This window comes from Vidua macroura, chromosome 23, assembly GCF_024509145.1.
Source record: "Vidua macroura isolate BioBank_ID:100142 chromosome 23, ASM2450914v1, whole genome shotgun sequence".
NCBI classification, from domain to species: domain Eukaryota; kingdom Metazoa; phylum Chordata; class Aves; order Passeriformes; family Viduidae; genus Vidua; species Vidua macroura.
The window spans coordinates 5,835,650-5,862,654 of NC_071593.1; the positions used below are offsets into that span (position 1 = coordinate 5,835,650).

General features: G+C 41.7%; 2 long non-coding RNA genes across 3 annotated transcripts in view; both read left to right on the forward strand.

The window, feature by feature from the left end:
* Nucleotides 1-27,005, forward strand: part of LOC128818191 (uncharacterized) — a 113,566-nt gene that overhangs the window by 30,208 nt on the left and 56,353 nt on the right. The window lies entirely within an intron of this gene.
* On the forward strand, nucleotides 1,542-8,795 carry LOC128818193 (uncharacterized). The gene is made up of 3 exons (XR_008440410.1): nucleotides 1,542-1,635; nucleotides 2,118-2,220; nucleotides 8,705-8,795. It is a non-coding gene; the product is annotated as an uncharacterized LOC128818193 (long non-coding RNA).

Consider the following 27,005-nt stretch of genomic DNA (forward strand, 5'->3'; position numbering starts at 1 on the left):
TCTCATATTCATTATAGAACAGTCTTGAGACTTTCCCTTCTAGAATCAAATTCTTTTAATTGCCAAGAGTTTTTCAACAATAAAATGATGATGTGAAGAAGTGAATTAAAAATGTACAGAGTGTTCAAAATGCAACTTATTCATCTTGGATATTTTAGTTTTGTCTTTCTTCATTCCAAGTTGTTGACACAGTAGATTTCCTGACCTTGTTCTTTTAGACTCTTCAAATTGCCATGGATGATACTTGCCCTAATACTTCTGTTCCATTTTTACTCACATTAGTATTAAACAGTAACTTTCTGTTCCATTTTTGAAGTTGGTGACCTCTGAAGGATTTGGAACTCTGAAAGTTTCATTGGTGGAAAAATATCTGATATCATATTCTGGAAGGCCTATGGCTCATTAACTTATATCTATTAATGGCTGCAAAATTCATAAACCTTTACATAATGATTTTCTTTAACTGTAGTACTATTAATTTTTATGGTAATTTTACTGTTATTTATGATCGTCAGAAGAGTTGGTTGGAGAAGGAGAGAATCACACGGGGCTTCCAATTTGTGGGTCCTCTCTGCCTGTAGTAATTGTTGCAGGCTCTATTAAAGATTAAGGAGGTTTCAAGCTTTGACTTTATAAGGTGAAAGTAATTCTTTGAAGGAAAAGTTGTATTATTAATAGTGATTGGAATTGATTACTCAAAGAGCTGGAGTAATTTGTTCATGAATTCCATTCAGTTTTATTTCTCTCAGGGTTTGAAATGTTTTGTATCTGATCATGGGCATCCTCATTTCTTTTTCTCTGTCTGCTTGCCAATTATAGGAGCTTTAACACTCTTTAAAAAGCCCACAAATAAATTATCAAACACACAGGCAAACAAAAGAAACAACAACCCTGCAATTAGAAACAGATTAAAAAGTTAAATTACTGTTATCTTTAAAAATACCAGAGAACAAACAATCTGAACTTCTGGTTTTCTCTCCAGAGCACACAGAATATATGGTAGGTCAAGTTCTATCCTGTACATAGTGTACAGATCTTTAACAGGACTTTCCTCTGGATAAATCACACCCAAAATGGAGCAGCTGGCAGGTATTTTCCATAAGGGGCACAGTAAATCCCCTGTGTTCTGCTCCTTTTAGAGTGAAGCGAAGAACCACGTCATACAGGCAGGAAAAGCTGACTTTCAGGAGATGTTGGATTGTTTCACTTGGCATCCTACAGATTCGCAGTTCCATAAGAAATGCCTTTTCATAATTCAGAACCAGCACTGAAAGCTGCAGCTTTTGAAGTCTCAGTAAAGATTTGCATAGGAAGAGGTTTTGGGATCACAGACTGATTGATCTGTGCTGTAGGATTTTCTTTTTCTATGCAGTATCTTAAAGATATTTCTTTCAGAGCTGTTGCACTATTTCTTGTGTCCTCACACAGGTGGAAGGAATGCAGAGGAGTTACAGTTCTGGGACTGTCTCCAGGTCTGTGACATCATCCTGCCACAGGTGCCACTCTGACCATGTCCCCCTTGTCCTATCACACAGGAGAGAGGATCACAGAGAAAGGCCACAGCTGAAGCCTTTTTGATTGATTGATTGATTGATTGATTGATTGAATCAAGAGTATACAAGAATCAAGAGTAGGGTAAGGGGGAATGGCTTCACACTGACATAAAGGAGATTTAGATTGGATATTGGGAAGGAATTCTCTGTGAGGGTGGTGGGGCCCTGGCACAGGGCGCCCACAGAAGCTGTGGCTGCCCCTGGATCCATGGAAGTGCCCAAGGTCAGGTTGGATGGGGCTTGGAGCAACCTGGGACAGTGGAAGATATCCCTGCCCACAGCAGAGCTGGAATGGGATGATCCTTCAGGTTCCTTCCAACCCAAACCATTCTGTGATTTAGAATGGGATTTATTTACCTCCTTCAATATTAAGCCAGGGAATGAAGGGAAGGATTGGGAACTGTAACAACCCTGATATTCTGAGAAGTGCAGTGAAAGCTTTATCCATAACACCTCAAATATTGCCATTGTTAATGGATTCTGAGGGAGGGCTGAACAAGATAGAAAAGCTCCTTGGGTGTACAGCAGGAGAAATTCTGTGTTTCTGCTTTTCCTTCTTTGCAGACAGGATGAGCAGTTGCTAAAGCATTTGCTTTTAAAAAAATAAGCTAAGAGTCAGCCTATCTGGAATATATTTTTCAAAAGTTTGGAATTCTTCCATTAGTATGTAAGTACCAAGAAATATATCATAAAAGCCAGTTGGCCTCACAAACTTTGAATCTAATACCAGTTAATTGTATCAAGTTGCAGTTGTTTTAATGTTTTCTATGTAAGGGGTCAGAGTTCCAGCAAACATGTTTCTGGAGTTGTTGGCAGCTAAAAGAGAAAGGCTGCTTTATTGCTTTCCATAACTGCTCTGATTTCCATAGCCAAGAAAGTACCATTAGAGCTTTTATTATTTTTCATTTTAAAAATGCTTTAGAAAATACGTTACACAAGGACACCTGCAGGAGCAGAAAAGTTCTGAAATTTTGGACATGAATTCTGCTTTGGAAAGAGATATTTTCTTTTATATGCTGAAGAAAACACAACATTTCAAACCCTTTATTCATAGCTTTGTAGCAGTGATAAACTGTACGTAATAAGCATCTTTCTGCTTAAAATCATCTGGTCATATCTTAAACCAAAACCAATCTTTGCTTTCATTGCATCTTCATTCCCATTTATGGCTTTTAAGAAATATTATTAACCCAAATTTGATACACACCCTCAATTCCTAATACTCATGTGATGTTTTCCTCTTAAATTTTTGATCTGTTCCATGGGTAGAGTCAATAACTTTTTAAAAGAAACTACAGATGTAACTGTCAACTCCTCTGGTCCCATATCAAGACGGAATTACGTAATCACAGACATCAGAGATGGAAAAAACCTATTAGGTCATCCTGTCCATGTCCTCTGCCAGCTCGTTCTGCCTCCCTGCAGGAAGTTCTCCAGGGAGTTGCTGAGCTCAGTTCTGGACAGTTCCTCTGAAATCCTTTCCCAGGATTCTCAGTGGGCATCTCTCAGTGGCCTGGTTTTAGTCTGATGTGACAGGTGCAGATCGGATTTCTGGAAAATACTGTGGCTAAGTCCCGCACTCAAATTTGGAGGTTCCAATAGGACAACACCCTCAGTACATTGTTTTTACTCTTCAGTCTCACCATGAAAATGAGTCCTTGCCACTCCTGTGCTTGATTTTTTAAGTTGCTTTTAACTTTCTAGAAAAGAGGAACAGACTCTGCCCACCCAGGGTTGCAGTGAACCTCAGTTATCCCTGTCCCAGCCACTGCTGTCCCAGAAAGGTGCTTGGGATCAGTTCTTTGCTCTTTTCTTCTTTTTCCCTAAATATCTGATTGGAGCAGCATTATTCTGATAGGCAGTAAAGCACAGATGCGAGGACTCAAGGAGTTCTCAGTGAGCACTGGTAGTTCAGCCCAAAGAAATGAGCAGCTGGTTTACTTTGGCTGCTTTCCTAAGCACACAAAGAGTTAAATCACATTAACTAACTTTACAAAGAACTAAGATATTTGTCTTCACTCTGGCTGCAGTGTCTTCTCTTGCTATTTTAACTCTATCCACACCTTTGGAGATACCTCTGGATCTGTCAGGGATGCTGTGCTAATAAGGATGTGTGGAAGAAATTGTGTGGGAATTGTGAAGAAAATTTGGTCCTTCTCTTTCTTCCTGTATAACTTTAATTCTGATTTATTTATGTTTTTATACAATAATGCCACTCAGAAAGGATACAAAGAAAGGATGGGGTTAAACTGGAGCTGTAATTGCTGCCTGGAGGGGGAAGAACAGACTGGGGGGAGTGTGTGAGAGCTTCTCCCACTTGGCTGCTCCCCAGCCCCAAGAGGGTACAAGACCCTGCTGTGCTCCCTGCAAGAGTGGGGTCACCTCACACCCCTCCTCCCTCTTCCACTTTCCCTTCCTCTTGAAACTGCTTTCACTTAACATCTGGAACGTTTTTCCCTAATCAACAGCATTTCCTTAGCTGGAGCTGAGCATTTTCATGATTGGGGAATTCCTATGGTTGAGATCAGCCAGAGAGAAGTCAGAGAGGTTTTGGCTCCCTTTCCCTTCTCTCTCGTTTTTCTACCATGTGAAGAAGTGTGTCTGAAATGTCTGTAATGCCTCGTCTAAATGTGCTGGAAAATCTAAAATTCCTTAAAAGGAGCACAGCAAGTTGGAGGTTTTCCTGGGAACCTTTGTTTATCTTTGGGACTCTCAAACCTATTACACCACACGGGCTCAGGGACACAGTGACGTGGTTTAGTGTCTGCAGCCATCCAGATCAAAAAGCACCAAGTGTGTTGTGAACTCCACTTACAAATCCCAACTCCTCTAGGAAAGAGTGAGAGAGGTATGAAGGGATCAGCCACCCCTGAAAGGGAAGGCAAAGCTTTTAAACATCAAACATGAATGTTTAAAAACAAGTGAAGAGTCTGTAGGCTTTGGAATTTCCATGGGAATGTAGGAAGTGGAATATGTTTGTTGTATTTGGAATTGAATACTAAGCTGGAAACCCAAACTTTTCATGCTGTTCTTTAATAGCATCAAGTGGCAGTGGATTTTGTGTTTTGTTGCACCCAGGAGGAAGCCTTTCCTACCCCCAGGTCCCATGAGCATGACACAGCCCAGCTTGGGAGAGCATTTGGAGCTTCAGCAGAGATCTGCCAAATCCAATAGGGAATCTAGGAGCTCCAGGCATTCCATTTTGGTGACTTTTATGAAGACCACCCCATGTCTTTGTGCTGTCTGTGCAGAGCAGCAGCCACAGCACCCCTGGCAGGACCCCTACACCTGTGACTGTTTCTGAGTGACCCTGTGCCGTTAGACAGCCTAAGTCTTACTTTAAAAAATACCTACACACTTCCAAAAGGAATTCAAATTCCTCTTGCTTCAATGATCTAAGAGTGTGATGATCTTTCTTTCCAAATGCTTTTTAGAGTCTGCTCCTTCTTGGCTTTCCTTCATTGGGAAAAGCTGGTTTTGGTTTCTCAGCCTGATTTTTCACTCACATAGTTAATCTTCCTCTGGCTCCTGATAAGCTGCCAAATGTTTAAAATCTGCTTTGGTATTCCCTAGTAAAAGAAGTTGGATTTACCAGAGTTCATCACTGTAAACTATTTTTCAATTTTCAGTGTTTATTTTGCAGTAAGATCTTTCTAATAAACAAAGGAACAAACAAAACCCCCATTCTGCCGGTTCTTCATTGTCAGGAATAGGAACTGTTGCTGCTCTTCTAATGAATTCCATCCTTTCCTCTCCACAAACATGGCTCTCCTCATTTGTAATGATTTTGTCCAGACTCAGTGGGACTCCTGTCTCAGAGCTGTTGCAGCTATTGACTGTTTTTGTAGCTCTTCAGATGTTGTTAGACAGGCTGCATGCTTTATGTAGATAATTCTGGAAGGATTTCAAATGAACTTGCTTCCATCTCACTCAGCAAACTCTGCTCCTGACTTCAGACTAATATTCAGGATTTCTTCACTGGAAGGGGTGGTTCTGCCTCTGTCCCTGCAGTACTCAGATACTGCAGAGTGGCACACACTGTACACTAATTAATCCCTTGCCAAATGTGGCTCTGAAACTCAGATTTATAGATCAGTACCTACAGGACCAGTTTATCATCATCTGCTCTGACTTTCTGCAAAGCACGGGCTGAAGATTTACACTGAAGTCAGAATTAATTAGGAAGATACTTGATGAATAGGAAACTGGACAAGGAGGGTAGATCCTTTCATCAGATTTCATTACAGCACTGGTTGTTTGTCACTTGTCATTTTACAGTTCTGATTTATAGGTGGAAAATACTGACGTTGGGCTGATAGATTTTTGGGTGGCTCTTGGAAAGCCTGAGGAAATACCTGCTGTGTGCTTGGCATTGTCCTTGTGCTGTACCTGGCCAGGTGTGGAGGAAAGGGAAGCTCAGGTGCTCAGGGACTCTCTGTCACCTGAAACCTTTCCCTCCAAGAAGAGCAGCAACCTCCATCACTGCTGAACACCCCCACTGTAGATCCATCCTCTGGTTCCCATTAACAGCTCACTCACTGAGCAACTGTTGTTTCAAACACTTGGAAATGGCCAGCACTGATGTTTATTATTAGGGCCCGCAAATATTGCTCAGCTCAGTGCTGCTCCTTGTGCAAAAGAAGAGCAGGAGGTTGCATTTGGAAGTTTAGGGCTCATGCACATCCAAAAGCCTGGGGTTTAAGGTGTTTGAAGAAGTTCTTTTAGTCTTCCATGGCATGTTTACTTTCCTGTTTATTTATAATATTAGCTTTATTGGAATCAACATTTCTAAAGCACCTTTCTGAGCTGTCAGGGACTCTGTCATCAGCAAAGAGTCCAGGTTCTGGTTTAAAATGTCTTTAATTTCTGGTCTGAGTGAATAAAAGGAAAATTAGTGGTGTTCTCAGAATTCCTACTGCTATGGCCAGCTGCTAGGGAGCTTTTAATATCCCCTGTTTGAATGTAGAGTCAGCCAGTGCCTGAGGTTCTTTTCACCTGTCAGTTTGTCAAGTAGCATTCAAAAAAGGCTTAGAGCAAAAAGAAATTTGGGTGTAGGTAGAAAAAACTATGTCCCCTGCTCATAGCGACATTTTAGGGAAAAGCCACCCCACATTTCTTCTGTGGTGTTATTTTCCAGTGCTCTTTTGATTCGTTTTTCATGTAGCAACAGGGTGACAAAACCATTTTTGATGGGCAAATGCAATGTAAAATAATAAACTTTGGTTTTGTCACCTGGTGCCAAATTAGAATATTTGTTTCATTAAAATTTAAATTGTCAAATTAATGTTGGCCATTTTGAAAAATTTAGTTTATATTCTGTTTGACTTTATGAAGTCAATTATACAGACAAGAAGTATACACAAGTACTTGTATACACAAATACAAACACATACGAAGTTGTATGGTCCCAGAAGCTAAAACTTAATATCTTATTGAAGATAATTATCCAGTGTTTCCAGCACAGGACAAACCCAGGAAATACAGAAAATAACAGTGAAGATGACAAGCATTAAGGAAAATGAGAGAAATATCAAGATTTTTGGGATTTTCACTATTGATTCAACCTGTAAAGCTTTTCAAGTTCATGTAGCTTACATGTAGCTCATGTATCCACACTGCATATTACAAAAAAAAAAAATTTCTGCTGCAAACAAATATCTTTTCACCAAGATCCATGAGATATTTCCATTTCATCATCTAACATGAAATTAATGCTTATCAAGGGAATCTGCAGAGCCCACTAAAGTACAGAAAAGTTTTAACTGATGCACAGAGTGCTGATTCTTTTACATAAATGTCAAATTCAATCCATGACCTTTTTTTATATCCAGTTATCTCAATTGCTAATGGGAAGAATAGAACCCATGCAACAGCTTCCCTCTTTATTTATGAGTTAAGAACAATTTTATCAAATAGCCATGCCTCAAAATAAAAACCATCTGGTTGGCAGAAGTGCCCAGTCAGCAGACAGCAGCAATTACACCGAGGCCAAACAACATCTAATGAGCTCCAAGGCAGGGACAAAGAGAGGGGCTGTTCAAAGCAGAATCAATCTGGGGCTAAATCAGTGCTTTTATTTAATGCACAGGGAGAAAGGCTGAGATGAGACACAGAGGACTCCTAGCACAGCTTCCCCTCAGCTCTGGGCTTCCTTCTGGGCACTGCCCAAGGATTTGTGGAATTGCTTTGGGTGAAAAGGGCCCTCCTTGACATGTCCATCTCCCTCTGCAGGCTCCCAGCACCCCACAGCACAGCCCAGTTATCCTGGGAAGAGCAGCAGAGGGGACTCAGCCACTGGAATCTTGCCTCATTCCTGGGTTCCATTTCTGAGCTCTTGACATTTGGGATGGGCAGTGTTACTGGATGCAAACAAGTGCACTTCACTTGTTTGAAGACACATGCCACGGGGAAGGAGCAGGGACTTAGAAGAAGTTTGGTGACAAGGCCATGGAGAGCACTTCAGGAGATATTTGGCCATGGGATGAGTTTCAGTTCTTTGCCTTCCCAGGCAGAAAACAAGGGCCATTTGAGGCTTTCTCCTTCTGAACAGGCAAAACAAGATTTCCCTCCTTGGATGTTTCTTCAGGGATTTCAGCTGAGGAAATGGCAGTGGGAGGAAGTTGGAATGAAAGCCTGGATAGACAATAAGCCACCAGTCCAGTGCTGAATCCTGAATTATTCACTATAACCAAAGTCTCACCCAGCAGGAGACTCTGTCAGGCTCCAAGAGCAGGCTAGAGAAAATAACCACCTGCATTTCAGCACTCACCTTGGGAGAAATGTGTATCTCCATGGGCAAGAGGTGCTCAATCCAAACATTCTGTTTCAAATCTGGAATTTTTCTTGCTTCATCTTAAAGCCATTGCATCTTCCTAAGCTCAAGAGTCAGGTGATATCTTTCCATCTTCCATGATCTATTTAAGTCATCTGTCAATCATCTTTTTGAGATATTAAATAACATCCTTGGACTAATAATTATCTTCGTAAAAGCAATTTTCTCCAGACCTCAAATAATTTCACCCTGTGTAGTTCTTTGTGTTGTATGTAATTTTTCAGATTTTTTTTTCAGAAAATACTCATCACTTAAAAGCCACTTTAATATTAAACTTAATCAGTCTCTGTTGTCTTTGTTTTATAATTCATTTCTTTAGAACCCTGAAATGGCTTCACTAACATGCTGGTGGGACAGATCTGCAAATGGCTGGAATCTGGACCATCCAGAGGCTTTGGAATTGTCTTCAGACACTGTAATGCAAAAATTAATCAGAAATGATATGTAGAAACCAAATCTGGTTTCTAATTCCGCTGATGGCAGCAGAAATGGAATTTATACAGTGACAGAAACTGTGTAGTCATGAGTTTGTTATGATAATGTTGCATGCCAAGGGAAGCCTAGATTTAATAACAATATAAAGCATCGCTCCCTGTAATACATACGTGTGTCTGCTTGTGTTCCAAGTGTCCCTGGGCGGGGCCATCAGGAAAACCAAGAGCAGCTGTGGTGGTGAAACAGGGCGAATAAAAGTCTGAATTATTGTTAACATATGTACCAGTGTAACAGCCCCAATTTGATCACTCACATGAACAAGCTCATTGCCGAGCAAACCCCCTCTGGATATGTTTGTATTCCAAAATATGTCATAAGGAAAGATTAACAGTTTTGGACAGGGATCTTTTCCTTGGGATGAAGATTTCATTTCCTTGCCTGGTACTCTTGGAAAGCTCCCAACAAGCTGAAAGCACAATAAAACAGTCGAAGCTGGTGTGTTACAACCTGACCAATGTCTTGTTCAGCACAGCAGGCAGGGCCAAAGGAGCTCAGTGCAAGCAAGGCACGAGGTTGTGCTCTTGGGAAAGGCAGTTTTGCTCTGTGAGTTAAGCTAAAAAGTTCAGGAGTCATTGCACTTTGGAAAGTTTGTGGTTTTGAAAAAAAACCCAACAACTTAGATCTTCCATGAACATTTTTTGCCTCTGCTATAAGGAAATGGTCTATAACAGTTTTCTCAGATTAAAGAGATTTGTTTCTTTTATATGAGATTGAAAGGATTTCACTTTCACCTCACCCTTCTGCCCTTTCCTTGGAAATAAAATGTTTTGGTCTGTCCAGTTTCACCTCTCAGTAAGATCCCATTGCCCAAATCCCACTGTGCAAGTCATGAAATCATGCACCAGTGAAGGTCCTACATTTTTTTTCTGTGTAATCCTCACAGAACAATAATACTTGTTATAGGCAATGAGTGCTCCTTGTTTCCTTTTGTTTTTGTTACAAATTCCCTACACTTTCTAATACTCTCTAATTTATAGTTGTTGCTATCAGTTTCTCTTGTTTCATCCATGCTTTTTGTAGAATTAACTCTATGATTGCTTTTGCATCCCTGGTGTTTTATAAATGGTTTTATTTGTTTTAACTAACTTAACATTGTGTTAGTGAGATTGCCTTTTTTCTCAGTAAGTAAATGCTGTTATATAACTTGTAATTATTGTTAACATTTTTACTTTATTTCCTCTAAGCATTTTTGCTCTATAATTCCTTTTGTCGTAGTGAAATTGTCCATTCAAAGCAGAAAGTATGTGAATTATTGATCCAACCTTCATTTTCTCAAAACAAATGCAAACAAATAATATTCCAACACCACTCATTTTTTATTATTAAATAAATTTATTTTCATTTCTCACAATTCCACTATGCCAGGTACAATACTTATTGAGGGAGAAAATGATTGGTATCATCTGTAAATAGGAATAATGTTTTGTTTGTGTGTTTCTGGCAGCATGGAGCCTTCAGCAGACAGAACAAAGATTGAAATCATTCACTGTAATACAGTTTTCCAACCCATTTCAAACAAATGTTTGAGCAGGGGACATTCATTTTCCTGATGTGAGGAACTGTGAGCTCTCTAGTGTGAGGAAATTGAGCTTATGGGGTAACAGGTCAAATAGCTGATGGTGAGGAGGCAGTGCAAGGAGTCAGGGGTGGGATCCAGCAGCTCCTCCCTTGGGTCATGAACGGGACTGAGCTCCTGAGCACAGAGCTGGAAACCCAAACCTGCACCCAGTGATCCAAAAAGGGTGTGACAGGAGAGTGATGCTCACAGCCAGAACCAGGGGGTCTTCTTTAGAGATCCAAAAAGCAACGAAATTCAATGTTCTTTCTTGGCCTATTTCTTTTTCTGTACTATGATCTGTTTCCGTGTACAGTCACCCCCTGCCCTATGCATCCATGTGAGCTGTTTATCAGCCTGCTGCAAATCCTCTTGCAGGGCTCTGTGCCTTTAGAGGCTCCTTTGCAGCAGCCCTGGCCTCTCTGAGAGCGCTGGGGCTGTTTCACTGCAATTCCTTGAATCCAAACCTTGGGAGACAAGGAAGAGACAGTGAGCAGAAGCTTTCATGTGTCTCCCAGCTGCCTTCCTATCAGAGTCAAGATCTGATTTCATTCCTGAAAGGTCCTATTGTTCCAGTAAGGACTGTGAAATAGTTCCCTGTTCAGTGACAGTGAATGGGAGGGCAGCTGGGCCAGCAGGGATGGCTCTCCCTGAACAGCTCACAGCTGTGCACGAGGGTGGCAGATGTGAGGATCTGACACCCCCTGCTCCCCCCAGGACTCAGGAGGGGAAGCTGCTTTCTCAACCTTTCCAGGCCTCAATAACCTGCACTTCTCCAGCAGATGGTCAGGTGCTCTTTTACACAAGTTATTCCCAAAAGGAATGTCAGAACGTCTTGGGGTGATTTTAGAAAATATTGTATTTTACAATACAACCAAATTGCAAAACCAATACACAGATTTTTGATCCAGGTTATTGACTAACACGAGAAATTTTATATAGCACGGACAGGATAGTGCAAACAATGTGGCTGAGGATGTGGTCATGTATCAGGGGGTTGAGAAGCAAAAGGCTGGCAGCACATGGAATTTCTACTTGATTTTTGTGACTGTGGAAGCTGCAACTCCAGCCTGTGTTTAGGAAAGTAACTTCTGCACATAACTATGTCATTTCTAGCATTTATTAGTTTGTACATAGCTGTGCAAGTGACTCATTCTTTGTCCTTTCCAATGGGAGACTATTCCACAAGCTTCAAATACATTATTCCCACACTATTTCCTTTTGTTTTGTTTCTTTTCATTGCTCCTGAATTTATCCTGTTATATTTTCACTGAGCAGTACCACTTCTTTGTTTTTAAGACATCACATACTTAGTAAGTTTGTCTTACTGTTTGTTTTTACATTCTCACATTATTTATTAATTGGCTGAATATTGTGTTGGAAGTCAAAACTTGAGGCTTTCTGATGTTTAGACTAATTAGTGGAAGGACAAATATGTTAATCCACAAAGTAAAAGAGCTTCAAATATCACTCAAAACTCAAAACTCTTGCAATAAATAATGAATAAATTTTAAGGGAACAGTTCAAAGTCTCAAAATTTAGAGACAGACAAGATAGGAATAGGAGACCAAAATTATTTCACATCTGTTATGGAAATGAACATAGTGGTAAGACAGCTGAGAGCTTCCTTAAGTTGCACTTCATATTTGGAGTTTGTGGGAAAACAAGAGCTGGAAATCGAGCAGCTGCTGATGTTGACGAGGGGCCTTTTGTCATGATCATTGTCTTATAACCTGTTGAGGGTCTTGTGTTGGAAAAAGGAGGAGTGAGATTCCCACCACACGTTAGAGGAGTCTTGCTGCTGTCCCCAAGCAGGTGGCTGTGTCCTCTGCTGGCTGTGAGAGTGTCACACCTTCACCTGCAGCAGCTTCCCAATGCAGTGGCCACACACCTTGTTCCAGCCTCACACACTGCTCCAGACTGTGGGGAACCACAAGTTCCAGACTTGAAAGAGTCTTAATGATTCTGTCTAAAGTGTGGAGGTTCTGTCTAAAGTGACACCCCACTCATTGGGGTGTCAATGGCTGAGGCAAATCCTGGAAGTTCTGTGATTCCATGGCCTGTGGTGGTCAGCTTGCTTTCTGTGATCCAGGTGTGCAGGTGTGCACTGAGGGCAGGACAGTGTGTAACAGCAATAGTCTCTTCTGTAGCTTTTTTGAGTTCAACTCTCTCAAAGTAGAGAACATTATGTTGCTCGAGTCTCTCTCCCACCACACTATGTCCTTTTTCCATTTGACAGATGTAAAAATTTTATTCACCAGAGATAAATTGGGGTTTATGTTCTACAGCACCTGGGCAGCAGCCACGACAGAAAACTCCTGATTCCCTGTGCTGTGCTGCTTCCCTCTGTGCTCTGCCCTCTCCAAGCAACAGAACTTTCTGAGGCAAAGCTATTTCCTAGTGAACTTTCTCAGATTAAACTGGCAAACAGAAAAATAATGCTGCTGCAAAAGAATAGGTGATTAGAACAATAAGTTAAGCTGTGCGGCTCACAGTGGGAAGATCATCAAATCCTTCTTTCCTGTAACAGCCTGTTCTTATACTTCAGCAACAGGATATTTGAGAAATGGGCTAAAGCAAAAATCTCCAGCTGCTCTCTCCTAGCCAGTGGAATGCTCCCAGAATACAGTGGGTGGCCCAGAGTCTGTCACTTGTGGTGCTGATGTTCTTCCTCTCCCACTGCGGTGACTTGGGGCCTGTGAGGGACAGAGGGACACCACAAATGACAGGGAACAGCCTGGAGACCCTGAGGCTTTGGGGAGAGCTGGTAGGAGTAGCACAAGCTGTCATTTGGCTCAGAGTGGGAACAATTGTGTTTTCCAAAAGCAGGTCTTGGTTTTATAGGGAGGGAGTTCCTGTTGGGATTGAATGCCATTTGTATGGTGCTTTCCCCTGGCCATCAACACCCCGTGGTTATTTAAAGGCTATAAATAAAAAAGGACAAAAGCAGCAACCTGCATGGAGTCTGTAAGTACTTTGAGAATTTCTCCTTCTCTGGAAGGAGAATAATTTGTCCTCTAGGCAGGAAGACCTAACACCAGTATTCATTACCCCATCCCTGTTCCCAAAGCCTTGGAGTCAATTGATCCTCAAATTCTCTGAGAGAAGAGAACCAAGAGAGTTCTTGAAATCAGGAGGTTTTGATTTATAGAGTCTGAGATCACATCAGGGCCAGACCTCCCTGTTGTCCTGAACCAGATCTCAACTGCTTCCAGCAGTTTTTATCTCCCTTCCTGGGCCTGCAGTGAAGGACATCAGCTTCCCTGGCCCCTGGAGCTGATCAGAACTCAAAGGTCAAATGGAGAATCCACCAAAAAGCACACAGTCTTACAGTTGTACATATACACCCATGGACACTCTTCAAAATACTTGTCTCTACCTAAAAACATGCAGCCATAATGCCAATTTTTCCCCCAAATAAAAACCAGTTCATACCTATAAATAAACACACCAACAGCCACAGCACTGCCTAACCACATACCTGATCCCAGGCTCACAGTCCACATCCTCCTGTGCTTCCTCCAAAGCCACCTCCAGCACACCAATCTCATGCTGATAGTTAAACATGTGTGCTCATGTCAACAAAAACACTTCCCAAATAAACTATCTGGGCATATTCATGCATTGCAATAGAAATGCTCCTCAGCATATTTACACACACAGAATCTTCCTGCTTGGGAGAACAAAAACCCACTCAAGCAGCACATACACACACACAAGACAGGAATCACTCAGCAGCTCCAGTGTTTATGCTGGCAGGAGCACGTCAGTCACTGAGCAGCCTCCAAACAGATGTTTGATTGTTTTTGGGTTGCGGTTTAATTGTTGGATGGTGTTCCAGCACTCAGAGGGGATCGAAAATACTCCAGGTCTGCAGCTGCAGCAAATGCCAGCCTTAAAACAAGGCGGATTCTGAAATCACTGCTTGGGGGGAAACTGCTTGCACAGGAAACCTCAGCCAAACTCTGCATTAATACTACTTTGAAGTCAGAAAATTAATCTCTGCCATTTAAAAAAGTTCTGTTTTTTCAGGGCCTTTTGTAAGTTTATCTAAGACAAGCCAATTCCTTCTGGGCAACTGTGACAGTTTATTGACTTGCCCAGGCTTAGAGACTTTACTGGGCCTCTCTTCATTTTCCAGAAAATCTTTCCTGGATTCTGTCCTGCACTTCAAGGCTCCTGGTGGAAGTGCGAAGCAACTTATTAGTCAGTCTCCTAGTTGCTAGTTGGTTTTTATTCCATTAAAAGGCTTCCTCAAAATAATTGACCTTTGTCAGGAAGAATGACCACTGCAAGACTGCATCTCTGCCTCTCCAGCCACACAGAGGAGCAGGATGCACTTTCTGGATGTGCCACTGGAAACAGATGGTGGGACTTCAGGATTGGTGGCAGAGGAATGAGGGAACGGGACACAAGCTCCACCTTCAGCTCATGTTTGTGGGAAGCAATAAACAGAAGGGAGTGGGAAGCTGCTCTCTTGAGGATAGAAACAAAAGACATTGAGAGATATTCAGGGGACAACCCAAAGAAAACTTTATTGAGGGTAATCAAAATAAAAGTCAAAGGTCTGCATTTGACCATCCATTTTGGATTCATTTAAAAGGATGGTTGCATCACTGACCCTCTTGACTCAGCTGTTCCCTGGGAACAGTTTCTGTGAAGTTGACAGGACAGTGTGGGCCTGTCATTGAGAGGCTTCTGGCATCCTTTAGAAGATCCCCTGACTGCCTGCTGCAAGAAACGGAGGTGGCATCTGTATCCAGGAAGTGCTGTGGCTTGCAAGTAGCTTGAAATTCGGAATATTGGATAAAATCTTTGTTATCTACAGGGGAGCAGGAGACTTTGGGTTCCTTTGGGACAAGACACCAAATACCTGCAAGGTCTTTTGACTTTTGTAAACATGGATGAATCCTGTATGTGGGTTTTAATAATATAAACATTGTGGAATGAAATGGTTTTTTCTCCATTCTTTTGAAATCAAGGGGGATATTTCCTACAAGACAGACAAAAAGTTTAGGCCCAAGCCCCGAGACCAGCTGCCCTAGTTTCACCTGGCATTAAACAGCACATAGAGAGGACAAAGAGTAAATTGTTCCTTTGGTTCTCTAAACCAATCTCAGGATGTGCGTAGAAGGAAATACCCTGAAAAGGCAGCCAAGAAAAGAGCAAAGAGCCTCTGGGCAGGGTCTGTCTCATTCCCCAAATGGATTCTGTTGGTGTCCCATGTAGGGCTACCTTGACAACCCCAAACCCAAACGCTGTAGATTTAATAGGTGTCAGGAGCAAGGGCTGGAGCAACGAGCTCATTTAATGACATCATGGAAGTCACTTGGTCAGCCCTAGCTTAGGTAAGCCTCAGCACAGCTGTCTCAACTGCATTCTCCATTGCAGACTTCCTCAGCTCTGAAGTTTGGACCCTGCATGGTTTTTTTCACTGACATTTTTTTCCATTTCCATTCCTCTCCTTCACTTGGAAAAAAAAAATAACTATAATTCCAATACTTGTACCAGTTTCTGTAAACTACCACTCCTGCTGAACTGACCTGTCCAGATGGTGTTCCCTTCAGCTCAGAGCAGGCAGGAAAGTAAAGGGTATGAAGTTTAAACTCTTTAAAAATCTATATTGTACAATTTGAGGGACAGAGGAAAGCAGTGGGGCCTGCTTCAGAGCCATGGTATTTTCTGCTGGATTTCTACTATAGCTTTTTTGGTCTTCCTGTGGTCTGATATTAGGTGATAATTCTTTAATCTTTTTTGAAGCAAAACCAATTTCCTGGTCATATACATGCATACCATCACACACAGTGATGTTTTCACTTCCAGACTCCATTAGAATACAAAATAATTTTTTTTTTAATTGCTTTCCACTTCATTCAATATTCTTTCCAGGTCTGGTGACTCTCCCAAATCTATTCCTTGACCTCTATGTTAAATCCTTGTTCTCTTTCTTTTCCAAAGCTTTTCAACTGGGTTACTCCATGTCTTCTTCTGGCATCCCTAACTCAAGTTTCAGGATTTTCAGCACAATGCTGAAGGCTCCTTGCTTGTTTCCTTCTCCTCAAACTGTTTTCCATATTGTCTTAATTCTTCTCTGCCTTTCTGAAACTAATCAGTCTTACTGGAAAATCCACAGAATGCAGAGATGGAAAGGCAGAGGAAGGACAATCAGAACCCAGGTGGAGTTAATTATCTGCATGGACAACACATTCTTGTGAGAATCATCAAAAATCAAAGAGCTTTCCTGAATCAGAAACCTTTCCTGTTCTGCAGGAAAGCCCCAAACTACAATCCAGGGAGCCAGATTCTCAATTATTTTTAAATTTACCCTTAACAGTTTAATGGTGCCAAAACCCAGCAACAGATAAAACTCAAAATGGAAAATTCCTGGCGTAGGAAGAATAATTTATCATCTACTTTGTACATTTTCTGAGAGAAGATTTCAAAACAAAAATGAGCAGCAGAGGAAAGGCTAATCCTATGGCACTGTCCCTGCTTGTGGGAAGAATGCAATGATTCACTCACCCAGGGCTCCAGCAGAACACAAGTCAAGTGGGTCTCAGCCCTGTTACCACTATATTTTGTAATCTAGAAAATATTACCACTTCCTCCATGGCTTTTCAGCCAGTCAATGCCCAAATACCAGATAAAAACTGAATTTTGAGATAGATTGCTGGGTAGATTAAGGTTGAGTGATCCACTAAGGTTAAGATTCCCTCCTCCTGTTCTTCCAGGTGGAAGGAAGCTGGTAAAGCTCAGCCTGATCTGTGCTCAGAGCTCTCCTAAGGTGTCAGTCTGTCACTGCTAAATCCTGTCTAATTAGAACAGAGTTGAGGAACTTTGTTGTATTGACCTCGTGTAGTTCTATTCCAGCTGTTGAACTGAGCTAAAGCTGCTAAACCACGATCCTAACACTTCTAGTGTTGGCTTTTGTTTAGTTAAATTAGTTCAATTCAGCTATAATTCTTGAAAAAAAAAATCACTCTTTTCCTAGTTTAGACAAAACCAAAGGGCTTGAAAACCCAAGCACAACAGGCCCAAGTTAAGGCAGGGCCAAGTCAAGGCAGGACAGCTGTGATTCAGACAAAACTACTGTGCTTTAAACTGCCTTCCTTGTCTTAAGAATAAGATGAACAAAGTCAAACAACAAATGTGAAAATTCTGCTCATTTTGCTATTTTGTGTGGCTGATTAGTTTGTTCAGCCAACCTTCAGAAGTGAGCTAAAAATAGGGGCCACATTCCTTCCTGCACAAACCCTACAGGTGGCTGCCCAGGAGCAGATACATTTTTAAACCATTCCTTCTAATCCCAGACTTGCTCGAAGCTCCGAGAAGCCTTTTCAGACATGATTCCCCAGAGAAGCAGGGTTTGTCCCCCTCCCTGCCCTCCACCACCTCATCCAGCTGTGTTCCTGCAGAGTTTTCTGCAGGGAGGATCCTGCGTCATCGCCAAGTGGGAGCGATGGAGCGGGGCTGGGATCTGCTCTTCATGCCAAAGCCTCATCCAGAGGGGAGGTGCTGTGCATGTGCTGGCTGCAACAGGGTTCAGGGAGGGGAAAAGCTGAACAATTTATGCCCTATCCGAGGGCCTTTTAATTCTTTCCTGTTTGTTTTTCTCCCTCCTGTGGCAGCGTTTAGTCATCTCCTCACAGTGTGCCTTCGAGAAGGGAAGGGAAATGGAATGTTTTCCAGGAAGACATATCATTCTTCCCAAAGTGGGTTATCCAAATTAGAGTTTAAGCAGCTCAAACCCATAGGGCTGAGCTGCTGAGAATGTTCCACACAGCAAATGCTGCCATAAGGGAAGGGATAACGTCAGAGCTGCTCTCCCAGAAAACACGGTGTCAGCACATCTAATTCTTTACTCCTTTGAGACAATTTTTACTCATTTTATTTGAAATTGACTTGAGACAAAGTAGTAAAGCAGAGAAATCTGGAGAAATGGATGTAAACTGTGAAGAAAAGAGAAGGCATTAAGTAAACTTGGAAAGGGCTAGCAATTAATCCAAGCATTCATCCACTCTTCCCAACAACACAACCACCCACAGGAAGGGGGATGTGGGCAGTTCTTACAAGCAGTGACTTCTACCGGTAAAATCAGGTCATATTCCCACTGTAGTGTAGGGTCTGATCCTCCTTCCACTGCTAGGAAGGTTCCCCTTGCTGGTGCCTGTGAGCTGAGGACTTCATCCAAAACTGTTGAAAACATGGACACAGATCATCCTGTGATCCAGCTTCCATCACTTTTCTCCAAGTGTTCTCATGCCATCCCTGCCAGAACACCCAGTGCACCTCGCAGCCACGATGGTTCAGACTTGCTTTAAAGCCACACAAGTAAAACACACAAGTCTTTAGGGGAGACTAGTAAAACATTTTAAAAAAATAAACAAGAAAGGTTCTCATAGATCTAAGATATAATTAACTGTGTTTGCATTGATACAAACATTCTGTCAGATTTAAATGAATGTAAATGGTTGTTCGAAAATAAAGGAAAGTATTCTTTTTTTAAAAGAGCATAGTCTGCTCTAATGGGATCTAATAACTCTTAATAGTCTTCTATAAAAGTAATAGTGCACTTAAATCTCCACTTGGCAAGAATCCGGGGCAGAAAAAAGTGCATTTTAAAAATGGGAACAGCTCAAGGCTGCATGTTCCCAGCCAGCAACGACAAGCTGAAACAATACAAGGAATCCAGATAATGAAGCACATATGTCTTTCCAGGACCACGCGAGTCAACAGCTTCCTCATTTACGCAATCCAGAGGGGAAAACGGCCCCCCCTTAATCCCAGCACCTGAGGTAAAGGGGTGAGGCCTGAAAGCAAAATGAGCCCTCACATCAGGACTGGCTGAGGTTTTATGTGAACTCACTTTGTGCTTTGATTTCTTGTCTCTCTTTCCTTCCCTTCTCTTTCTTCCTGGTACATACATTTCCAAACCCAGGGACTCTGGAAAAGCAGATTAAAGCCAGCCCTGGAGGTTTCTATAAACTCCATGAGGCACATGGCAGAATGCCTGGCATGAAGCATTGAGCCTGATTCATGAAGGGTCCAAAAGCACAGATTTAAAGTGTAAAGTGAAGGGGTCTCTTGGCCATAGCTTGTAGCAGAGTTCCTCAGCAGAGAGGAGGAGAAGGAACCTGTGTCAGTGGTTCTTTCAATACTTTGAAGTAGCTCCCTCAAGGTCCTTTGTATTGATGGTGCCAAGAGTGGGCCCCAGTACGGCACCCAGCTCACAGCGGGGTGATACTCTAGTTTTGATAAGGATAAGGACACATTGCACCAGTGCTAAGGTTTGTCTTTGCCCTGCTACAAACACTGCAAACCTGCATTTGCATTTACCAGCTGTAAAACATCAGAGGAAAATCCACTTTTTTAACCCTGGATAGAGAAGGGAGGGGTAAAAGCAAAACTATTGAGAAAAAGCCAGAAAGAGTTTCATTTCAGGATGTGCTTGAATGAAACCCAGCGCATTTTTCATTCTGAGTTTTAAAGTCATCTTTCATTTGTAATCAACATAAAACACTCCCAAATCTATGAGTCTGAAGCAGCAACTTGTGGTTGTATATTTAGGAAAATGAATTCCATTTGAATTCAGAGTGGTTTGGGGTTTTTTTTCATAATGGGAGTAAGAAATCCCCCCAGACCAACGAAGAGCAGATCCCATTAACTGCAAAGGCCAAAGGGGGAATTGACAAGTGAGTGATTTGGCCACAAAACGAGGTGAACTAATTTGCAGAGGAATGAGTATTTCTGAGCATCTGGTGGCTGGCCTGCCTATGATAGCACGGATAAACTGCACGCAGAAATGAGTATTTGGCTTGCTTGATAGTAAACAGCAATGGCCCCAGAACTCTCCAGTGATTTGGAGTTTACAGAAATTCTCTGCATTACCAAATATTTTCTTTTTTTTTAAGCTGAGCTCTTCTTCCCTACCCAAATGTGTCCATGGCTCTGTTCAAAGTAGCAGTGAACAAAGACTATTTAGGCACAGGGCCACAGATGTTTCCCCTGTTTGTGTGATCTACGTGAAGCAGATATTATTCCATGCCATGTTATCTCAGAGATTAATAATGGACCGGTTTCAAAAGGTTTGAAATTTCCAAATAATTGATTTGGAGGAACTCCCACAACACTGAAGCTTCTTTGGATCTTATCAAAACTCTCTGTACATGGGGGATCTGTAGCAGGAGCCAAAGATGACTGAAACAGCAAAGAGAGCCCTCAACCCCCTGCCAGTCGAAGAAATCATTTCTACGACTTCTATGGAAGGAAATTGTTTCAGAGAATCATGTTTCCTACATATGCTCGTTTTCCAAAATCATTTTGGTTCTGATTTAGTGGGAAAAAAAAATGTGATTTAATCTTTTAAACATTGTCATTTTATTACCTGAAAAAGACTTGGATGAGGAGTCTTTTAGAGACATCCCTTGAATTAACAAGGATGAGGACACAGAGCCTGCTAATTAGTTACACTGAAATGTTCTTCCTACATATTTTTGTTTTTGGAAAAGCAGTGGAGTGGAATTATGAAATGTGTATTCTTGCTTGCTAGAATCAGCTGCCTTCTTTCTGAAAGCATTTTGTGAGGGAAGGCTGAGGAACAGGAGAAATAACAGGCTTTACTCCGGGAGTGTTAATTGCCATTTCTCATTTGTTGCTATTCTCCTACTAAATCAGCTTGCATACATAAAATCAAAAAATCCACAATTTTAAAAGTTGTTGCCATTAACTTCTTGTTTTGTGGAGGTAGCTAAATGGCAAAGGACTGAATTCTGAGATAACTGCTAAAAGAGAGAAGTGAGAACTTGAGGAGAACTACTCTTTTAGCTCCTTAGTTCCAACTATCTTTAGTTAGGATTACAAACAGGAGGAGCAGCCCAGTGACTGAGTACAAGAGGGAGAGAGAATTTATTTATATTTGTATCAAATTCAGAGAAAAGGAGAGCCAGAACAACTTCCCCAAGTGATGTAAAGCTGGAATAAACCTTATGAGGGCAAGGAAGGCACAGCAAAATGGAGGCCAGAATGAAGAGCCTGGGATGTTTCATTTCAGCCAATTTTGCTCATTATTGTGTACTTTTCTCTCTTCTTGCCATTAAAACAAGTGCTCTAAGGTGGTTTCCCCCTGCTCATGCTGACTGTTCTCAGGAACCATGGCAGAGGGAGCAACTCATTGCATTTCTCCTTTCCCTTTCCACCAGTGAAACCATGAGAGACTCAGCCTTACCTCAACCAAACCTCCTCTGCACCATCAGCCCCTGTGGAAATGCTCTTTTTCCCCTAAAACTGAGGATCAGATTGTCCAGCTCATTGACCCAGCTCCATCCAGTGCTTTGCAGGCAACTCTTTGGAGGGAAAAGTGGATTCTTCACTGCCAGTAAACCTGATTACCAATGGACCAAGAGGAAGAATGAGTTCCTTAATTGAAAATGCATTTCTAAAGTCTAAATGTATTAAGAAAATGAGTTTGGTTTTTTCAGCTGCTGTCATGAAGGAAAGCACTGTGTGGGAGGACAGGCAAATTCTTTGAAAACTGTTCAGCCTATTTATGGCCACTGTCAAAGTCAGATTAATAATTTTTTATCAAAATTATACACAATTAATAGTTTTAAGGATAAAGATTAGTAATTCAAAGGATAATTTTTCATTATTCTTATATTTTGGAAGTAATAACTACATCAAGCTCTGGGTTTGCACATCCTGTGGCCTTCAAAAGCAATAGTTGAGTCTCAGAGACTATGAGAGCTTTAGTAAAGCTTCATGGATTTAATCAAATGTTACATTGTAATTTTACACTGCATTTAAACTACTAAGTTTCTCAAAAATTCAGACCTCTAATCCCACTAATCCAAAAATGAAGAACATTTTTAATAGCATATCTTGTGTAGTCCCATTTTTTAGTCAAAATAAATGCAAAATACCACTTCTAATATGCATTGACATTTTTATTATTAATTTCCTAGATCCTTTTCATGCAATTGAAAATGATGAAACAAAGTGTGCAGCCAAGCACTGTGCAAGCACCTATTTGTGCCAGCCCAACAGAGCAGATCTGCTCATTCCACCCAGCCTTAGCCCATGGCCAAGGCCAGGGAGGGATGTGGGCAGGGAAGGGTGAATAAAAGCCTTGGGACACTGATGTCTTTTCAGGACTACCTAAAAACAGAGGCCAGACAAAATGAAGAGAATAAAAAGCAGTTCTATTTATTGAAGGCCTTCAGGTACATTTAGGGCAGACAAAGCCCCCCAGGGGCTGCACCCAAAATGGACCAGGGGTCGCAGGTTTTCACTCTTTTATAAGTTTGGTCCATTTGCATATTGGGGATTAATCTTCCAGTTACAGCTTCAGGTAATGAAGGAATTTACTCCAAGTTTGCTTCCCCCAAGTCACTTTTGTTTCCATCTCTCAGGGCCTGAGGCAGTGAGGTGTCCTTGACTGCCAGGCCTGGAGAGGAATTGTTGTGTCTGCCCAAAATGGGAAAGCAGCAGCTCACACTGCTCCTGGAGTTTAGAGTTACACACTGAAGAACTGCAGGATTATGAATACATGAAAAATAGAAAAGCTCAAATCCCAAGGCATCAATACATCAACAAGGATGCCAGGGTACATCCACAGGGATGCTGCCCCATCTGACCATATTCCTGAATGTCTTTAAGACTCATCAGCCCAAGAACCCAACCTCACCATTTTTACATGAATTGCAGTGGAAATAACCCCCATGGTATGTCCAGTGATGGCTCCAGGATTGGGGATCCCAGATCCCAGGGATGGAGCCACTCCTCCTGTGGCTCCACTCCCAAGCTCTTGGCAGCAACCCTGCTCAGGAAATTGTGATGGAGCAGAGACATAACAGAGACATTTCAAGGAGAGCTGTTTACATTCCTGTGAGGAAAAGCTGCAGGGCCACTGAGTGAGATCCACAAAGCTGAAATTCCCGACCATTCCCGGTCCCCGGGGATGATCCTTGGGTGCTCTCAGCTCAAGCATCCCCTTCCACTGGCAGAGTCTGGATTCCTTCCCAACTTCTGGAGTTTTATGGGGCTCAAGTCAGACTGTGGAGTTTAGATTGGTGTTGTCTGGAAGTGAAGCCATCCAAGCCAGGAAGAAAATTCCTGCGACAAAAGCTCATGGAGGCCGTGTCTGCCTGCCACGAGGTGATTTTACAGGCTCAGAGGAGAGGATCTATGTCATCAGCTGTGTGCATCCAAAAAGTCTGGTGGGGCTGGATCTGAGGAAGGAGTGTGGGTTTTATGTTTGTTATTTCATGTGAAAGATGCTATTTTAGATGGGAGGAGTGCACACTGCAGAGAATTGGGAGGTATTTGCCATTCGTACCAAATATAACTCAGTGTTCACTTTCAGGGCTTAGGAATGCTTCAGAATAGTCCATGAAATTCAATGTTAGGGATTGTTGTGTTTCCAAGAGACAGATTCCTGGGCTACAAAGTACAGTAGGGAGAACTTCAAGCACTCTCATCCCTCACGTGTGTTACTGGCACATGCCAAGGGCCTTCAGAAGCTCTGCTGGCCATGGTTGGATGTGCTGATAGGAAAATGCAGGGAGTTCTGTATTCTCAGGATGGCTGAACATCCCTGTTCTCTCTCAATGTCACAAATGCATTGTAGATCTGAAGGCTTCCCATTGTCTCAAAGAGAGGCAGAGGGGTTTAATGCATAAAATCATATTGGAATTTTTTTTTTTTTTTTGTAACCAAGTTATAACAATTTGTGTGCTCCTGGACATTCCCCTGAACAATCCTTCTGGGATTTTTACCATAGCCACCCATTGAAAAGGCTCAAAATTAAACTGTGAAGGCTTGAACCTTCATTTTGCATTAAAATGAATATATTTTTATATTTTTATTCAAATCTTTGCAGTATCTGGAAGTTTAAACTAAAGAACAACAACTCTGAGGTGTTTTTGTGGGTGACAAAATAATGTTTGAGTTAAGTTTGGGCAATGCCTGTCTTGAGAAGACCAGTCCACCAAAGGCTGCTTCTATGAGTAGCTATGAGATAAAGCATCACTTTCAACTGCTTTGTAATCTATTTGCACTGTTGGCTTCTACCTATTTATCCAGGGTGTGGCATTGTAAAGAGATCACACTGAAACTGTGAGGAAATTCTGTCCTGGCTGCTGCCTGCCCATCACAGATAATCAGAGTCAAAATTTTAGAGCACTGAAAATTAGCAGCACATAACTTATAGACTGCACCAAGTGTGTAACCTTGTTGTACTTACATAAAGTAATTTCATTTTGATTGCCTATTGAATAAGTCTGATTATTCTTTAAGAGTCGCTTTGGAATGGAGCCTGAAGGTACAATATAAAATAATTGAATTGAGCATAAAGTTCCAGCTGGTAACCTTGTCAGTAAATTGAACAAAGATCTTGTCTCTGTAATTTAGAGAGCTGTAGATGTGAGTGTGAAGTGGATTCTACTGATACTTAGAAATTTACCCCCTCCTTTTTCCTCCCACCAGTGTAACTTCTGTTCTCACCAACAAGCTCATTTTAATGGAATTAACGTACCAGTTGATGGCAGCACACTGGAATTACAGCTATATGGTTGGCTCAGATTTATTTCATGCTATATCACAGTATGAACTTGAGGAATGATTTCCAGGAGACTAATTATCACATTGCACTGAACTGCACTGAAACTACAATCAGCAGAGTGACAGGATTCTTTTTCATCTCTTCGAAGCTATTTGTTGCAATTTTGGAGCCCCTTGGTGAAATTCTAAAAAAGAGGAATTCTGGAGCTGTAGCCAAATGTTCTTTAAGAAGTGACAAAATATACTGTCACTAATATCCTGGAGTATAAAATCCAGACCCTCAGAACTTCTGAGAGTGGATTTGAGCGTGTCATAATTTGAGTTTTGGCAGCTGCAGTCCCTGGGCCAGGTTCTGTGCTGCTCTGTGGTGAAGGTGCAGCCAGGAAGGACAGAGAGCAGGGGATTGGCTGCAAGACAGCTCATTCCTGCCTGTAAATTTAATCCAGGGGCTCTTCACCATCAGCCCTTCAGACCTGTCCCCCAGTGCCCTCTCTCTTTACAGGTGGTGCATTTAATCTGGACAAATTGGCCCCCAAGGACAGAGGCTGGAGTCCAAGAGCTCCTCTATAGATGGGGCAGCCTGTTCATTTCAGAGGGAAGCTAAACTTGAAATCACCTGGCTGTGAACTCTTATCCAGTATATTCTTCCAATTTTACTTTGTGCATAAATGATGGAGAAATTTCCCTTGCAAATCCAGACAGCTCCCTTTTCAAAGCCTAAATTATTAATAACTGCAATAGTTAGCTCATGGAGAAAACAAAATACTGAGGAATTGGAAATTAATGCTATTTGGGATGTGGTAATCATGCACAATTTGTTTTGTGCTGCTTAAAATCTGCATTCAGCTAGAAATAAGTTTATCAATCCTTTTTTTTTTTTTCAAAAATTAGGATGCACTTTTCTTTTATTGCAGAGGCATCTTCCTTAGTTAGACAAATCCAAACATGGAAATCAACTTTTTGGAAGCATCCAGATAAATGGTATGTTACTATGGCATTTTGGAGGCCTCCTCATTTGGTAAGCTTTGTGTTGCTAAGAGGCAAGGCTGATGCACAAAGCAATGGCCCATCCTGGTCTCCAGATCATAAGGTCAGAGTACAAAGCCAGCAGCATGTGATTTTCCACAAATGACATGAGTTCTAATTAGAAGAATTTGATTTTTAAATACTATTTGAAGTAAATGTTTTCTGATCAAAACAGACTGATTATTAATAAAATCTAATTCACAACTTTGGTTCAATAAGTGCTAAATTTCCCAACTTGAGACATGCTCCAAGCCCCCACGTGGCTTTGGTGTGCCCCCCTTGGCCTCCTGCCACGAGCCCCCTGAGTGACACCCCCACCTCGATTTCCCAACCCTGCTCTGTCTCATTCCATGAAAGGCTCCAAAGAGCTGCTGCCAACCATCCCATGATGCCGTTATACCTCCCTCCTCCTTTGATAGCTCCCTTCTTATGTCCCAGCTGGTATTCCTTGGAGCTTTGCCTTTGGTAAACTGCCATATATTCTTTGCAAATATGCCACAGCTATTCACTTTTCCTTCTGCAAATGACTCGCATTAGCTGCTATTGTTGTTGCATGTCAGGGAGAATATAGTTCCTTCAGCTCACTAGCTGCTATTATTTTTCTCTAGCTATTTTCCATTAAGATGCATTTCCTCCCAAATGTTATGAAAATATAATTTTTTTTTTCGTTTACTTAGAATTTGTAAAGCTTTTCCCATGGATAAATATCTCCCACAGGATTGACTGTAGAGAGTGTAAGAGGTTGTTGTTGTTGTTGTTCTTTTCCATCTGCAATGCATTTCCCCCACCCCTTAAATTTCTATATGTGCCTGCCCCCTCTTTATGGATCCGTGTGGGAAGGGAAAAAAAAGGAGGATCTGGTGATAGGTACATATGTGTTTGCAGAGAGAAGGAATAGTTTTGGGAATATCTGTGGAGAAAGGCTTGTCAGTGTCTATGAGCAATGTGAAGGCAGCATTAATCTCTTCTGCAGGATAAACAGGCACAC